This window comes from Typopeltis vanoorti, chromosome 19 (genome assembly GCF_054136105.1).
Source record: "Typopeltis vanoorti isolate ZY-2024b chromosome 19, IOZ_Tvanoo_1.0, whole genome shotgun sequence".
NCBI lineage: Eukaryota > Metazoa > Arthropoda > Arachnida > Uropygi > Thelyphonidae > Typopeltis > Typopeltis vanoorti.
Window position 1 is genome coordinate 94,217,201 of NC_143567.1, and position 17,852 is coordinate 94,235,052.

The following is a 17,852-nucleotide window of genomic DNA, read 5'->3' on the forward strand; positions in this document are numbered from 1 at the left end:
TATTTCAAAAATAACTGAATTACAGGTCACCATACTGACAGTAATCACGATTGCTTACTACGTTTCTTTTGCCATTAAATAATCGATTTTTATAACTCTGAGTCCTTGGAGGTGTCACACATAATAATAATAGTTTTTTGCTTGGTTAGAAAGTAAATTATACTTAACAGGAAACTATATTGTTTTAATCCTTTACCTTGACTTGATCAAAGAAGAGTTTAAGTATCTTCATGAGTAGGCTTGTATGTAAAGACTGTGGACTTTAGATTGTCTTGCCCAGTAATTCACATCATTCCCCTTTCAGATGGAAATATTGCTATGCATTATGGGAAAAGTCACTATCTCAACCAGTTTTAACTTTTATTGAGGTTTCAACACTTGATACAAGTATCCCTAAACTATATTAATAATATTGTGATAAACCGTTTTTTAAACTTGTACATGGAAAATTAGACATCTCTGTTTATTAGTTTTCAGCATGTCCGTGGACCTAGTTTTCACTGATGAGAACCTAGTTGAAAACAGTATGGACAATGATTACCCATAATGCATAGCAATATATACATCTGAAAAAAAAAAGGGGGGAGATTATTGGATACTGGGGCAGTTTCAGATGACAGCTTCTATATACAGGTAACTTAGTCAGGTGGATACTTTACTTTCAACGTTCATACCTGGCTGAAGGATTAAAACAAGATCATAATTTCTTGTCAAGTGTTATTTAATTTCTTACAGATTATTCTGTGTCTCTTTCATTGGATATCTAGATTGTACAAGTTTTTCAGATCTCTCTTTCTAGCAGTAATGAAAGGAGGAGCATGAAATGTTGTGTTCTGATGGAGGACATTTATCAAGGCTGTAACTACCAAACAGATAGCTTTAGTGTAGGATCATAAAGCATAACTGACATTTGAGCATAATGCAAGTTTCCTGCGTGGAGGCTTTCAAAATCAGGTCTTGATGTCTTGATATTGATTGCAAGTGTTTTTCATTTGTATATTGGTTAGCACAATTGCTCTCAAATCCCCCTGTAGGCTTGGGTAATTCTGAATGATTTCTGAATTCTTTATATGGGAGATGAATTTTATCACCTGGTATGAGACCTTTACTGTGCTTATTAGAGGCTTGAAGTACAAGTGCATTATAAAAAGCTCTATGTTTGGTCTCTAGAAGGGAGTTTCCAGGTTATATAAAAAATACATTAAACTATTCTATAAAAAGTTTTAAAAAATCTCTCAGTTTATTCATGGTAACTAATGTTCAGTAGGTATACAATATTTCTTGGGTAGAGTCATGTTAAAGAAAAAAAAAAATCCAGCTTTAGTGTAAAAAAGAGGAAGGTGAATGTTTCGCTGATAGTTTTGATGTACTTGGTTCTGATCTTGTACAGCCCAGTCCTATCACATTTCTTAGAAACCCAAGGTATATAAAAGAATGAAAAATAAAAATTATAAATTCATCTTACAGGATGTTCTTATAATGCTCAGTAACATAAAGTTGAAAATGGTTATGTAAGTAATGGTCTACGGAAGAAGAAATCAGCAGTTGGCATAAATTCTTGCTGGATAAAAAATATACATTGTGTACTTGAAAGATTATTGATGACTGGCAATTAGTTTACGGAATTAACAACGCATATAAAGTATATTAATTAAAGGTAACTTTAATAAACAACTTCTATATTTCGGCAACGTTACGTTGCCATCTTCAGGAACATAAATATACATTGTGTACTTGAAAGATTATTGATGACTGGTAATTAGTTTATGGAATTAACAATGCATATAAAGTATATTAATTAAAGGTAACTTTAATAAACAACTTCTATATTTCGGTAACGTCACGTTGCCATCTTCAGGAACATAAAGATATGGTATGTGCACGCAGGCACTAACAAAAGCAAATGAGGAAGAAAGCAAGAAACTAATATTGTTCCTAGAGTCCTAATGGTGTCCTCTGGTGGGCTAATTTGGTTGACTTGGCAGTTGGGCTGAAGTTCTCAAAATGTAAGTCTCCCAAATTTGGGGTAGTTTCATGCACCCAAATTTGTTGAGGTTAGGAACGTTTTTTAGAGCTGCTGAAGATTCCTTGAATAATCTTTCGTATTTAAACTTGCTGTGGTGTATTATTTTTGTTTTCTTCCAATGAATTCTATGGTGGGTAACTAAAGCATGGTCTGCCAGCCCAGAGTGGCTGTACTGGTGAAACCGGATGTAGTCTTTGTGTTCTGAAATCCTGATATTTGTTGTTCTGCCTGTTTGGCCAAAGTAGGATAATTTGCAGCTGCAAGGGACCTGGTATACACCAGGTAGGTCTAGGGGAAGTGGTTGGTCTTTGGTAGATGAAACTACACCAAATTTGGGAGACTTACATTTTGAGAACTTCAGCCCAACTGCCAAGTCAACCAAATTAGCCCACCAGAGGGCACCATTAGGACTCTAGGAACAATATTAGTTCCTTGCTTTCTTCCTCATTTGCTTTTGTTAGTGCCTGAGTGCACATACCATATCTTTATGTTCCTGAAGATGGCAACGTGACGTTGCCAAAATATAGAAATTGTTTATTAAAGTTACCTTTAATTAATATACTTTATGTGCGTTGTTAATTCCGTAAACTAATTACCAGTTATGTATGACCAATGTATAAGCCTTGCTACTAGATTATTGATGAGGAAACTTCTTGTGGTCAGTGTTTGTATTCTGGAAAGCATATGAAGTATATGTGAGATCAGATGTTTAGCCGTTAGAAAAGTTTATTTGGAACAGGAAAAACCAGTTGAATTTCTGAATACTAAAATCTTCAAAGATTTTGATGTTATTATTAGAAATTAAATATGGAATCAAGATTTAAAAGAGAGAAAATCAAAAATTTCAGCAAGGTTAGTGGCATCAAGAGAGCAATGAAAATGGTTTTATTTATTTATTTTTATGGTAATCTCATATGAGAAATTTTCTTTATGTTGGGCCCATACACAGGAGGTTGGTTGGTCAACCTATGGTGCATTAGTTCCGTGTATGGATAAATTGTTCAGCCTATGGTACATCAGAACCATGGATATATAAAAGTTTCAGTAAGGAATACCATGAGTAGACATATTATTTAAAATTATAATAACGGAATTAACTCATAAAATATTATTTATTAGTAGAATTTTTTCTTACTAATAAATTAAAATATTATTTATTAGTAGAATTTTAGCTTGAGTGTCACAGACATCTTCAGTACATTATTCAGTACATCTTAAGTTATTGTTTAATTCACCTTGTTACATGTACTGAAGATGCCTGTGACACCCAAGCGAAAATTCTACTAATAAATAATATTTTACGTGAGTTAATTCTGTTATTATAACTTTAAGGATATATAAAAGATCTTCTGGGTGAGGTAGAGAGGAAGGAAGCCCTGGATTACTGAGGAGGCAATAGAAAAAATGGACGAAAGAAGAAAATGGAAGAATAACAACAGCAATAAAGCCCAAATTCAGGTATAAAGAGATCAATAAATGAGTAAAAATTCTGGCTAAAAAGGCAATGGAAGATTGGCTCAATCAGGTCTGCAAGGAAATAGAGAAAAATGATACAGCAAAGGATCTTTCTTATATGCTTTGCTGTATCCTTTTTCTTTGAAGGTTTGAACTTGATTTCAGGGAAGAAGAGAAAGATAAAAAGCAGTGCTTTGAAGGATGAAAGAGGAAAGATTTTGTTGGAAAAAAATGAAAAAATGATAAGATGGAATAAGCATGTTACAGAACTTTATGGAGATGAAGATAATCTGGAATGTGATCAGATAGAAAATGATGATGCCCCAGAAATTAAGGAATGGGAAACTGAAGTAGCCATTAAAAGAATAAAGGATAGGAAAGTTCCAGGAGTGGATGATATTCAAGGAGAGTTACTGAAGGCATTGGGAAAGGAAAGAATAAAATTTCTATCCATCATCTTTAATAGAAGTCTGGAGGAGGATAGAATGCCTAAAGACTTCTGTTTTTTTTTTTTTTTTTTTTTAAACTTAGATGACACCTAATTAGGACTTTAGTCTTTGTGTTGCATGCTACAATTACTCATATTAGTTCCACTGTTACACCGGATTGTGGTTGTCTCACTACCGTAATAAACTTTGTTTGTATGCTCTGAAGGTGCTGGATATAATACCAGCGAAATATTAGCGTTTAAATTAATAAATAGTTATTTTCTCATCAATCTGTGTTCACATCTATACCGTTAAAATCCAGTGAACATATGTGATGAACACATAAGCCTTTCCACACCTAAAGACTTCATAAGATCTATTTTTATTCCTATTCCCAAGACTACAGGAATGATGGATTGCAGCAAGCACAGAACTATTAGCTTGATTAGCCACGTTGCAAAAGTCGTACTCAACATAATATATAGAAGAATGGAACAAATGATAGAGAGAATTAAATGAAGCACTGTTTGGTTTCAGGAGAAACAGGGGAACCAGGGAAGCTATCAGAACAATACACATACTGGGAAAAGAATGATCGAGTGCAATAAAGATTTATATCTATGCTTTGTAGACTATGAAAAGGCTTTCGATAACATTAATCACTCTGTTTTATTTGATATTTTGCATAAAATAGGAATAGATAAAAATATCATGAGAATTTTGTTCAGATTATAGAAAACTCAAGAAGCCAGGGTCAGATTAAAGGAGAGGATACTGAATGGATCCCCCATAAGAAAGGGTGAGGGATGTCTCCACTCCTTTTCAATGTTTATTGTGAATGGATGATAAGGGGGCCTTGGAAGATCTGAATGATGGAATAAAGATAAATGGACATCTGATAAATAATATAAGATATGGAGATGACATTGTACTTATGAACGAAACAGAAGTAGGCTCGCAAAGAATTTTGAACAGACTGAACAGGATTGGAAATGAGAGAGATAAAATGAAAATAAACATTCAGAAGACAAAAGTGATGAAGAGTTCAAGGAAAGGAAATGATGGGATGGAAATCACTTTGAACAGACAAAGAATAGAAAATGTAAAAAGTTTTGAATACATTAGGAGTTGGATAACAGAAGACAATAGATCTGATTATGAAATTAAGAACAGAATTAAAAAAAGCAAAAGTAGCATTTTTCCAAATATACCACATATTAGGAAACAGAAATCTGTTTCCTAATATGTGGTATATCACAAATCACTTAAAAGTAAGAATTCTCAAGACAATGATCTGGAGCGTGGGGGTCGTATGGATGTGAGTCTTGGATGATCAATAAGGAGATGAGCAACTGATTGAATGAATTTGAAATGTGGTGCTTGAGAAAAATGGATCGTATCAGCTGGACTGAAAGAGTGAGCAATGAAGAAGTTCTTAAAAGATTCAAAATGAAAAGAGACTATGTGGCTAGTATCTAAAGAAGAAAAATTACTTTTGCAGGACATTTGATGAGTGGTTCTTCTGGAGATCTTCCCAGAATAGTATTGCAGGGGGGGGGGTGGAGGAAGGAGGAAGACCCTGACTGCAATGGAAAGACAACATCAAAGATTGGATGGGCAAGAATCTTATTATTATTATTTTTACGGGCAACTCCAGGGAGTCATTAGACTCATTGAGGGAGGCCCCAAATCATATTCATCACAACTATTCGACATTCATACAGTATCTATCATACCTCGCCTTAAACTCATTCACTGTCACAGCATCCACCACGGACTCTGGGAGCGCATTCCAATCATTCACCAAACTAAAAGTAAAGAACCCAGCTCTAACACCTTTACTAACCACACTTTTGCCCAGTTTCCATGGATGTCCCCTAGTCCTCCCACAACCAGCCCTGTTCTCAAAAATATCTTCTGAATTAATTTTTATAGAAAACCTTCTGTAATTTGAATGTCTCAATCATATCTCCCCTCCTCCGCCTATCAACCAATTTTTGCAACCCACAAATCCTCGACCTGTTCTCATAAGGTTCGTTCCACAGACCTGCTATCATCTTGGTCACTCGCCTCCCCATCAAGAAGAAACCTAGGTGACCAAATCTGAGCACAGTAGTCGAGATGGGGTCTTATCAAGGCTCGATACAGACGAACAATAACCTGCTTGTCAACATATTCTTCAGCAACTAAGTGATTTGATGAGCTGATTTGGCCACTTTTGCAATGTGCCCCCTAAACTTCAACTCCTTATCCACTAACACTCCTAAATCTTGTGCCTCATCAATTTCCTGGAGTACAATTCCACCAATGTAGTAAACTGCTGCTAATCTTTTCACCCAAAATGTATAACCTTACATTTTGCCACATTAAATTGACATCCATTCTCTTTAGCCGAGACCTCCAATCTATCCAAATCATCTTGCAAAATTTTAACGTCATCTGCATTCACTATTGCCCTACCCAACTTTGCATCATCCGCAAACAAATGAACTGTTCCTCTCAGATCCTTTCCTATATCATTAATGAACAAATTAAACAGCAGTGGTCCAACAACAGATCCTTGTGGCACACCACTAGTCACAGGCCATCTTGTGGACTCTACTCCTGAATAAACTACTCTCTGATATCTCTCCGTCAACCACCCTCCTATCCATCTCACCAACCCTATATCCATCCCCATATGCAGCAATTTACTGATTAGAATTCCATGTGGTATCCTGTAAAAGGCCTTAGCAAGGTCCAGTAGAATCACTGTAAACCCATTATCCAGTTCAGCTGTCACTATGTTATAATACATGAGCAAGTTACTGAGGCATGACCTACCCTTCACAAAACCATGCTATCCCTGATACAGTATCCCATTTTCTTCTATCCAATCTTGTATTTTCCTCTTGACTATTTTCTCCAAGACCTTGATAATGATTCCTGTTATGCTGATTAGCCGGTAATTTTCAACAGCAGCCTTGGAACCACCTTTATGCAGCAGAACTATTTTACCCTCTTTCCATCCCCTTGGGACTGACCCAGACCCGAGGCTCAAATTAAACAAAATGGTCAAGGGCGCTGACAATTCTTTAGCTGCTTCACGTATGACACGAGCTGGTATACCGTCCAATCCCACAGATGTATTGACATTGAGGTTCTGTAATAGACTAGTTACCTCTACTTCATTCATCACAATTCCAGTATAAGCTGTTGGTTCTTCCATTCCTGCAATGTCACCACCTGGATGATATACTCTTGCAAAGTGCTCGCTCAGTAATTCCACTATATCGACTGATTCAGTTACCTCCCTACCCTCAGCATTTTTTAAGATCATTCTACCATGAACATTTTTCCTTTTACTTGCAACATATTGAAAAAACTGTTTGGGATTCTCTTTAGCCTGCATGGCCAATTTTCTTTTGTAATCTGCTTTTGCTTTTCTTACCAACCTTGTTACCATCCTGGCCTGAGCTTTATACTGTTCCTGCGCCTGCTGGTCACCTTTCTCCTTAAATTTCCTCCACAATTGTTTCTTTTTTTGCAGCTCAAGCTTAATAGTGTTATTCATCCATTTAACCCCTACTTGATTTATTATTCAGACTCTTGGTATACAGTCAACCATTGCCTCCTGCAAACACTTCTTAACCACCTCCCATGCACTATCAACATCCAGCCCTTGTAGTTTTACATGCCATGGCACTGAGCCAAGCACACACTTAAGCTTGTCATACTTACCAGCCCGGTAATTCCACATGTACCCTGTCTTAATTGTAAATTCCACTCCTTTAGCCACCTCCCAAGTCATGACCTTGTGGTCACTCTCACCAATTGGTGGCAACATGGTCATGTTCATTACAGCCACATTCTCAGTTGCAATTACTAGGTCAAGCACTCTCTGCCCCCTGGTATTTTCCACTACATGCTGCTGCAGATAGTTGTCCCTTAATAACCGCATAAAATCCAATTCCTTCTCATGTGCCCTCTCCTCTTTCCAGTCAATGTTATCATAATTGAAATCACCCATAATAATTACCCTCCTTCCGCTCATTTCTTCTAGTTGCCTATGCATACTATCCCCACCATCTATTCCATCACCTAGTCTATAGCAGCACCCAAATGTATATTTTGTTCTGCTAGATTCTGTCTCACACCAAACAGCCTCAAATGTGCTCTTTTCTCTATCCTGCAGTTCAACTTCTATACTCCTTGGCTGCAACTCATCAGCTATCATCAATAACACTCCTCCCCCCTTTTTATTCATCCTGTCACTCCTGATCACGCTATACCCGTCGCATTCAATCCCACTAGCTTTATCCTCTTCTGTCAGCCATGTTTCACTAATACCAACAACCTGTGGCCTGGAAATGCCAACCAAGGCCAAAAAGTCTTTCTTCTTGTTCCTAATATTCCTGGCATTAGTGTACATGAATTGCAGAAGCCCATTTGTCCCATCCTTACTTTGATGCCTTATACTAACTATCCCATTCTGATTTGTTGTCCTTTGTACTCGCTCGGGCATAATATACTCATTCATACACTCAACTGCCTACCTAAAGTCTGCATATCTTGATAAGACCCCATCTGGACTACTGTTCCCAGTTATGGGCACCAGGGTTTCTTCGTGATGGGGAGGAAGTGTAGAGGATCCAGAGACGAGTGACCAAGATGATAGAAGGTCTGTGGAATGAACCTTATGAGAATAGGTTGAAGATTTGTGGGTTGCAGAGATTGGACGATAGGAGAAGGCGGGGTGATATGATTGAGACATTCAAATTACTGAAGGGTTTCTATAAGATTGATCCAGAAGATATTTTTGAAAATAGGACTGGTGGTGGAAGGACTAGGGGGCCATGCATGGAAGCTGGGCAAGAGCGTGGTTGACAAGGGTGTTAGAGCTAGGTTTTTTACTTGGAGAGTGGTGAATGAGTGGAATAAGCTTCCAGAGTCTGTTGTGGGTGCTACGACCGTGAATGAGTTCAAGGCAAGGTATGATAGATACTGTGTCAATGTCGAATAGTTGTTCTTGACATGATGTTAGGACCTCCCTCAATAAGTCTGTTGACTCCTTCGAGTTGCCCGGAACAACAATAATAATCTACTCCCTCCCCCCCTTAATAAATCTAGTGTCCCAGAGTCTGTACATCCACTTCCACATCATTCATCAACACTTTTTCAAGCCTCTGTACACCAACTCCATTCAAATGTAACCCATCCATCTTATATAAGTCCTTTCGCCCATCGAACTCATTCCACACATCCACAAATTCTACACCACTCTCCATGCATAACCCACGCATAAAGTCATTGGCAATTATGACCCTCCTTCTAAACACTTCACTGACCCTCCTTCTAAACCATACCACAGTAAAATACTCACCTTCCTAACTCTCTCACTCTTCTCTTTTGCTACCTCAAGTAATTCCCTCACATCCTCTATCATTTCCATTTTGTCCTCTTTCAAATCATTTGTTCCTGCCACGATTATCATCTCTTTCATATCCCTCTGTTTTTGCACTGAAATAGATTCGCTGACGTCCTTTATGTTTGCACCTGGCTGGTACGACTTCATTAAACTCTTACAGAAAGCAATTATTAATAAATCTTACAGAGGCATGGAAGTGGACTATACATCAGCTGCAACCCTCTTAAAAAGAAGGCCACAGGATTAGAGTAGATAAATGGTTTAGTAGAAAGAAGAAACTTGTTAAAAAGTTTATTTTTGACTTGGTCAGACTATAATAAATTTAGTTTAATCCTTTATCCAAGTGTGTGCAAACAAAGTTTGCACCTGAAAGTATCTTCAGGACTGGGGTAAAGTGGTACAACAACGGGCAACTCCTTGCAAAGGTGGAGCAAGCTGAAGTGCACAAGTTCACGTGGAGAGAAGACACAAGAAATAAGAAAAGCCTCATTGATTATGTCATCATTGAGTTGCCCGGTGTTGTACCACTTTACCCCAGTCCTGAAGATACTTTCAGGTGCAAACTTTGTTTGCACACACTTGGATAAAGGATTAAACTAAATTTATTATAGTCTGACCAAGTGAAAAATAAATTTTCAACATCTTTCTCTAAATCCAGAGTAATTTAATAAAAAGGTGGCACACCGTTTGGCAGCTCCTATAGGAGGAGATGACCTTGCTAATGCTTCTTCCTTGGTATCTCCACTTGGGCCTGGCTCCCACTGAAGAGATCTCAATAAAGGTCAAAACTAGTCTGGGTAGTGGCCCTTCCCTTAACATTATACATATCTGCAAGGAGATGTGTTTTGCATTATGGGAGATACTGAGATAAGAGTTTCGGTAGCTTGCTCCACCTTTGCAAGGAGTTGCCTGGTGTTGTACCACTTTACCCCAGTCCTGAAGATACTTTCAGGCGCAAACTTTGTTTGCACACACTTGGATAAAGGATTAAACTAAATTTATTAAAGAAACTTGTTAATTGGATTTAAATATCTGCATGTACTCTTCGGGAAACATGCTAGGGTGTTCATAGAATAGCAGTGGAGAATACAAAAAGTTTATTCTGGGAGTTTGGAATTGAACTGTGAACATGTGACTGATTGGAGGTTAGTGTTATTCCAAAAAGAGAAATAACATATTGTTCAGAGATTTTGTTGTCAAAAATGCGAGTGGAAGTGTTGAACAAGAGAACAAGATTGTTGTAATCTTCACTGCTGAATGGTTTGAAGAATAGAATTAGAATTTAGTTTAAAAAGTAGTTAAACAAGAAGTTTTGGTGATGTAGTGCATGATTTGTCAAACTTGAAAGATGGTGTTCTGTCATCAACAAAAATGTAAATTCTCTTTGATATATAGAAGAAAGAGAATGAATGAAAGAACAGAATTCTATGGTATTCTTATGGTAATTGCAAAGTTTGAAGATATTGATCTATCTCACATAATTTGCAACCTGATAATGCAGTTGCAGAAGACCATATGATCTTAATATGTTTTTGTGCAAAATATGATCAGTTGTCTTCCTTTCTCTTCAAACTTCTTTGTGACATAAGCAAGATCTCCTGTTGATTAATGGCAGCAAAATCCTAAGTTACAGTTGTTTATTAGTTGAGAAGTTTTCAGATGATATAGAAGTTGAATGATAATGAATTTCTCCTTTACATTAGAAAGAAATGCAAGGAAAGCATTATTTATTTATTTATTTTTTTAAATTTAGAGATGGAGAAGAACCTATAACATATCAGTACCATGTGCAGGGTGCAGGTGAGTATTATTGAGAAAGAAGAAATTTATTGACATTTTTCTTGAAGTGTTGGAGGTTATAGTTGTTGGGAAACACTTCATGTGGAAAGCTTTTTCAGAGGAGGTAAATGGAATCAATAAGGAAGAGGAGAAGCAAGTTTGGTGTGTTTGTAGTTGCTCTGAAAAGGGAGGATGGGAAGAGAGACACAGCCGAAAACAGTGTATTTGTGAGATAGTGGTTTAAGTGAGTGAGGGAGGAAGAAATCATCTGTGAGCTGCATTGTTCTCCTCCAGACAGCATTGAGAATATTAGAGGTTTTAGGATGAATTTGGGATTTTTATATAGCTGGAAAGAGTCTCTTCATATACATCCTTAGATCATCTCATTGATCTAAACCGTGGACTCCAAAAGGAAATAAATAGGAGAATTCAACTTGCCTGGAGTGCATTCAGAAAATTGAAAAGCATTTTTCAAAACAATAATGTCCCACTCTGTTTAAACAGGAAGACATTTAACCAGTGTATACTTCCAGTCATCGCATATGGTTGTGAAACTTGGTTTCTAACAAAAGCACTGGCAAATAAACTAGCAACAACTCAAAGAAAAATGGAGAGGTTGATGCTAGGCATCACATTAAAAGATAAGAAGCGACACCTGGATAAGAAGCCAGACTCGTATCACCGACATCATTCTTCACCATAAGAGACTATAATGGAAATGGGCCAGACACTATCCAGAAGAGAAGATGAGCGATGGATCACCATACTAATGAACTGAATCCAAAAGAAGGGAAAACAAGGCTGAGGATGTCCTAAAAGAAGGTGGAGTGATGAATTGTCAAATTTTGTTGGAGAAAATTATTGTGAAGTTGAATGTCCGCGAACTTTACAGAGATGGTTTTGATTGGGTAAATGAATGGCACTAAGAGTGACTAACTTGTAGAGAGGGATAGATGAGCTGAAAGAGGTGGAATGTCTTGTGAACGAGATGAGAAGTATGAAAGATGAGATTAGGAGAATGGAAGAGATGTATGCAAGGCAAATCAGAGTAGGAGTGAGAGAAAGTTTTGGGAATAATAGAAGAGGGAGAATAGAAGCAGTAGGAGAGAGGGAATGATAGAAGAGGAGAGTATAGAAGCAGTAGGAGAGACAGAATGAGAGAGAGAGAGAGAGGTTTGGGAATGATAGAAGAGGAGAGTATCGAAACAGTAGAAGAGAGGGAATGAGAGAAAGGTATGGGAATGATAGAAGAGGAGAGAATGGGAACAGTAGAAGAGAGGGAATGAGAGAGTTATGGGAATGATAGAAGAGGAAAGAGGGAATGAGAAGAATGTGAAGGAGCACTGGAACCAGGAAGGCAGGTAAGTAGGGAAACACAGAGAGAAAGTGTTAGAGGAGAGAGAGTGAGGGATGCATGGGAGCAATCGAGGAACAGGATAGTAAGAGGTGTAATATATGGGGACTCGATGATCCGTGGTGTGTGCAAGATAGGATGCATGAGGAATGTTTGCCTGGAGAAACGATAGAAAGTGTGGCTATGGCAATTAAGAGGGATGAAAGGGTGGATGAGATGATTGTGATGGGAGGAACAAATGATTTGAGAGGTAATGTAAATTGGGCAGTGAGAGATATGAGATTCTTGCTTGAGGTAGTACGAAAGACGACAGAGAGAGGAAAGATAATGTGTGTGTTGCCTAGGTATGATAGTGACGAGCTGAGCAGAAGAGCAGCAATATTGAATAACATAATAGCTAGAATGTGTCAGAAGAGAGGATTGGAATATGTGGATGCTTGGAGGGCGTTTGAGGACAGAGAAGAATTGTATGCGAGTGACTGCTTGCATTTGAATGAGGAAGGACGTAGGCATCTGGAGAGATTGCTGTTCTGAAAGAGTCAGTGTGTCAATGCAGGGAAACTAGAATGATCAAGAGTGGAGGCTTTGGAAGGCAGCGACACTAATGATTTTGAAAACATATGGTGTGAGGTAGAGATAGGCAAAATGGGATATTTAGTGGGGTATTGTTACAAACCAAGGAGCACAGAGGGTGGGGACCAGGAGATGTTTAGACCGTTGAGCTTGGCAAGTGCAGGAAGAATGATTGTTATGGGAGATTTTAACTACATAAGTATAACTTGGGGACAGGAAGATGCATGTAGCAATAAGGGAATGGAATTTCTAGAATTCTTGAGGGACAAATGTCTTAGGCAACATGCAATAGAGGGAACAAGAAGTTCAAGAGTTTTGGGTTTGGTCATAGCATCAGAAGAATTGATAATAACTGAGATGACATCTCTCCCACCAGTTGGAGAGTGACCATGTGATTTTGACTTGGAAGATGAATAGACATGCAGGAGTATTCATCTTCCACATATGTGGAAGATGAATTCCACATATGTGGAATTCATCTAATTCCAAAAATTCATCTAACATAATTCCACATATGTTCCAAGAACGGGAATATATGTGGAATTATAAGGCAGGTGATTATAATAGTCTTAGACATCAACTTGGGGAAGTTTCATGGAGGGAGAAATTGGAAGGCTGGATATCATTAGTGCTTGGGAAATTGTGAAGGAATATTTGTTAGCATCAATAGTAAGCTGTATTCCACAAGTGAAGAAGAGGACACAATTTGGTGTGAAGTGGATGATAAACAACATTAAACAGGAACTGCATGTGAAAAAGAAGCAATAGAAGAGATATAAAGAGACAGGTGAAGAGCAGATGCATGAAGAATATGACACAGGCCAGGAGAGTGACTAGTATGGTAAGGAAGGTGAAACTGGAATATGAGAAGAGATTGGCCCTAAGATCCAAAGAAAATCCTGGGGAATTTTTTAGCTACGTGGCCAGTAGGAGGAGAAATAATTGTGGAAGAATGGCATTGTGGGATAAAAATGGGAATAGAGTGACTGATGCAGAGAACCTAGTGGAATTGTTCAATGAACACTTTATTGGTGTATTTCTTCCTGGAGGAGTAAATGTTAATACTTGAGGGATAGGGCAGGTTTGAGGTTTAGAGGTGCAGGAGGAGAGTGTGTTTCAAATACTGAGTACTCTGGATGTCAGTAAAGCTGTGGGACTGGATGGTATTTCACCACGAGTTTTGAGAGAATGTGCTAAAGAACTGACAGCTCCTTTGACCTGGCTTTTCAGTATAGGTCTGGCTACGAGAAGGTGCCCATGGAATGGAAGGAATGTAAGATAGTGCCATTGCATAAGGGTGGTAGCAAACTGGAAGTGTCTAATTATAGGCTAGTTTGTGTGTCATCAGTAGTTCTTAAGATCTTGGAGAAATTAGTTAGGGACTGTATACAACATTGGGCAGATGACGGTAATGTTATCTGTGAGAGTCAACATGGATTTGTGAAGGGGGTGATTTTGTTTTAGTAATATGCTAGCCTTTTATAATAAAGTTACAAGAACATTAGATGAGGGAAAGGCATATACTGCCATTTTCTTAGATTTAGCAAAGGCATTTGACAGGGTTCCACATGATAAGCTGATATTTAAGTTGCAGCATATGGGTTTGGATGTCAGGTTGGTCAACTGGATTCACAATTGGCTGTGCGATAGGTATCAGAGAGTTGTGTATGGTGGGGCAGTTTCGAAGAAGCAGAGGATTACAAGTGGGGTCCCACAGGGCTCGGTACTGGGACCTATATTGTTTAACCTTTATATCAATGACATCCCTGGAAGTTACAAAAGGAAACTGTGAGCAAGAGGGTAAGGAGTGGTTTCTTTGTGTGGAGGATGGTTGAACCGTGGAATGCATTGCCTGATGGAGTGGTGAGAGCGAGAACGGTCAATGAGTTTAAAGAGTGGTATGATAGACTTTGTGTTTTTTAGGGGGGACCTCCCCTCAATGAGTCTTGACAGACTTTATGTTCTTAGGAAGGACCTCCCACGATGACTCTTTTGACTCCATGGAGGCCTGAATAATAATAATAATAATAATTGTCAATGGATTGCAGGGGGATGTTCAGTTGTTTGCAGATGATGTGAAGCTGGGAAGGGTTATAAATAATATTGCAGATCTGGTAGTCCTGCAGGAGGATTTGAATAAGCTAGACAGATGGACAAATGAATGGGGTTATCGGTTTAATGCAGCAAAATGTAAGGTCTTGAGGATTTTGGGACACTGCATACTCTCTATTCGAGGAGCTGTACTGGAGGAAATAGGGGAGATAAGAGATCTGGGGTTGATGATTGATAGAAACCTGAAATTCAGGGGACATATTGTGAAGGTAACATAGAAGATTGCTGCAATAATGAGAAGGACATTGACCTGCATAGATAAAAGAGTTATCGTTCCATTGTATAAGACCTTGATCAGACCACACGTAGACTATTGTTCTCAGATTTGGTCCCCAGGATTTGAAGGGTTAAATTAACTGTGGAAAGGGTACAAAGGTAGATAACAAAGACAGTTTTAGGACTGTACAATGTTAGTTATGAAGATCAGCTGAAGGAATGTGGACCGCAGAATTTCGTGGATAAAAGAAGGAGAGGTGATATGATTGAGACTTTTAAACTGTAGAGAGATGGTTTGTATCCCAACAGTGAAATGTGCGGAAGAATCTTCAGAGGAGCAGACCTCTATAAACAACCCGGGCTCAGCTGGCTCTGGCTGTCAGTACCCGGTTAGGGCCCCTACCTAGGGTTACAAGGAAAAATGAAGGATTCAATCCTCTGGCAAAGGGAAGCGGCTTTGTCAGTACTGACACAAGGTTGAAGTCTCATGATGACGGTAAAGCTTGTGATTAGAAAATTGCAGATGGCAATACAGTTTATTGTGTACGTCTGTAATACTGCAGAGCAGAAAGCAAATGGAGAAACTACTGCTCTATTCTCTCTCCAGACTAACCACCATGGCAAGCAAATCTACACCTTGTATGAAGCAGGTAAGCTAAGAAATGCTATCCAAGAAATGAAAAGACTTGAAATTGGAATTTTAGGAATGAGTGAAGTTAGGTGGCCAGGATCAGGCAAAACTCAAGTCAATGACATGACAATGTATCACTTTGGAAGTTGTGAAAACAACCATCAAAATGGAGTTGGAATAATAATAAACAAAGATATCAATAAGTCACTGTTGAGCTTCATCCCTTACTCAGATAGGATGATGTTATTAAAACTGAAAGGACAACCACTAGATGTTAATCTTATACAAGTCTATGCCCCTACTGCTGACAAGAGTGATACCGAGATTGAAGAATTTTATGATCAATTAAAAGAACTAATGAAAAACACAAAAAAGCCTGATTTTAACATAGTCATGGGTGATTTCAAAGCTAAAGTTGGGAAAGGTAGAAGTGGAGATGTAGTTGGCCAACATGGACTGGGCACAAGAAATGAGAGAGGTGACTGTCTTTTTCAATTCTGCCAGGAAGAGGAGCTAATAATCACAAACACATGGTTTAAGCTACCACCTCGAAGATTGTATACTTGGCGATCACCACAGGATAATAATGGGAATATAGTCAGAAACCAAATTGATTACTTACTAATTAATCAATGATTTCGAAGTTCTATAAAGAGTACAAAAACCTATCCTAGTGCAGATATTGCTTCTGATCATAACTTACTGGTGGCAGAGTTACAACTTAGACTGAAAGCTATGCTTAAGAAACATCAACAAAAAAGGTTTGATTTGGGAAAATTAAAAAATACAGTGATAAGAAGCAAAATAAGTCAAGATCTGAATCTGAATCACTTATCAAGAATGATGACATCATGAGGGTTGATGAATCGTGGGACAAATTGAAATCTGTCTTCATAGAGAAATGTACCAATACCTTATGTCCTAATAGAGCAGTAAAAAAGAAAGATTGGATGACTGATGAAATTCTTTCTCTCATGGATCAACGCAGATCATATAAAAATCATAATCAAAAAAATATACAGAGGTTCAGAAAATTATTAAACACAAGATCAAAAAAGCAAAAGAAATCTAGATGAATGAAAAATTTAAAGAAATAGAAATTCTACAGGAAAAACATGACAATTTTAATCTACACAAAAAGATGAAAGAGACCTCAGGTATATATAAGAAAAAACAATTCTGTATCCTTCGAAACAAAAAGGGAGAAATTATATCCAAAAAGGATGACAAAATACAAGAATGGGTGAAATATATAGAAGAACTCTTTACTGATAACAGACAGAACCCAGAAAATACTTATGAACATATGGAAGGTCCATGCATTCTAAAATCAGAGGTAGAATGTGCATTAAACTCAGCTAAAAATGGTAAAACCCTAGGAACAGATAGAATACTGGCAGAAATAGTAAAATAGTAATGATTTACAGTTCTAGCTCTAAAAATAAAAATTAAAAAAAAGAGACAGAACCCAGAAAATACTTATGAACATATGGAAGGTCCATGCATTCTAAAATCAGAGGTAGAATGTGCATTAAACTCAGCTAAAAATGGTAAAGCCCTAGGACCAGATAGAATACCAGCAGAAATAGTAAGAAATAGTAAAATAGTAATGATTTACAGTTCTAGCTCTAAAAATAAAAATTAAAAAAAAGAGAGAGAGAAATATCATAAAATTCTTCAATTAATGCTACAAAAGTGGATTACTTGAAAATAATGTAATTCAGGAGTCTCAGGACAGACTAGGATGGTTTGACTGTTTTAAATTGAACTCAACTGCATAACATAAGAATAACTGGGGAATTTGCGATTCTGTGGCCAAGTTTCCTGAAGAATTGCAAAGGATGATTCAGGAGGGTGATTTTGACGATTGG

At 37.7% G+C, this 17,852-nt stretch overlaps 1 protein-coding gene across 1 annotated transcript in view; it reads left to right on the top strand.

Annotated features, from left to right (window-relative positions):
• Positions 1–17,852, top strand: part of LOC150096364 (protein odr-4 homolog) — a 180,940-nt gene that overhangs the window by 391 nt on the left and 162,697 nt on the right. The gene's annotated exons all lie outside the window — the stretch shown is intronic.